We start from the raw sequence: 1,339 nt of genomic DNA on the forward strand, positions 1-1,339 counted from the left end.
TTTGACGTGCCTCTTTTTGACACATCAAAAATTATTAGCGTGTTAAAAGTGACACGTCAAAAAATCACCGTTTTTTACCCATAATTTTAACGCCCGACTCACGTGAATAATGACACGTCAGTAAATTTTACTAACGTGTCAGACCACCTAACACGTCAAAAACTGCCTGTCAAGAAAAAAACCATTTTTTGTAGTGTACCCTCATCTAATAATAATTTAATTGCATATCAATTATATATGAATCGATTAATCTAAGACAAATTCTAATTAACATATAATAAATGCAATTTTGTCAAATCAATTAATTAACATATTATCAAATAATCATTTAATTAAATTTAATTGTTTAATATATATATTCAATGAGACAGAGGAGAGAGAGAGTTCCAGAGATGCTCCGGAGAGAGGGAGAGAGGTGCACCGGATCGGAGGAGCAGCGCCGCCAAAGGTGAGAGAGCTGCTGGGTTGAGGGAGATTTCACGAGTGATCAGAAAGAGAAAGAGAGAGGGAGAGGGAACTGATCAGCGTGAGAGGGAGAGCTGAGAGTGATCGTGAGAGAGAACTGGCAGAGAGTGAGCTTAGTGATGAGATCAAGAGGGGCTTAGGCATCAAGGGAGTGGGGACGTGCACGATAGGGGACGTGCACTGTTGCGACGTCTCAATTATATAATTGGGGGCGTTGCTACAGTAAAAAGACCTCTCTTTCTTAAAGGAATCATTTTATTATTAAAATAATCCTTAGTCAGGCCGTTTTATTAAAAAGACCCTATCAAAAAATGTCCATAAACCATTATTTTTTTTTGTAGTGAGGTTTGCAGATAGATGACGCTATAGTGAGTCCTGGCCCAGTAGATCAGAATCAAAGCACTCCTGGTATATATATATATGCAGCAAAAACACTCACAGACAACTTTAACGACCCATGGTATTTGTTCAAAGTTAATGGACATGACAAGAGTTTATTAGTTGGCGTTCATGAGTCAAAAAGTCCAAGTCAACGAAAAGAAGGGCAAAAAGTCCTAGCCAACGGCAATATAGATGGTGCAGGCGATGCCCATGTAATAAATCCCATGTAATAAACGAAACAATGTCCCAATCAACGGCAAAAAGTCCAAATACATCATCGCAACTGCCTGCAGGTTTATCTGAAAAAGCGCAAGTATTATATTACCACTACAGAGGAAGGGCAGCGCCGGCGCCGCCACTTGAATAAATAAACAATATACGACATGTTGTGTGAACCGTTGATTTCACACTACCTCATGCATTTGAACCCATTATACAACATGTTGTGTGAACCGTTGATTTCATACTACCTCATGCATTAGAACCCATCGGA

Source organism: Corylus avellana, chromosome ca1 (genome assembly GCF_901000735.1).
Source record: "Corylus avellana chromosome ca1, CavTom2PMs-1.0".
In the NCBI taxonomy this organism is placed as follows: Eukaryota; Viridiplantae; Streptophyta; class Magnoliopsida; order Fagales; family Betulaceae; genus Corylus; species Corylus avellana.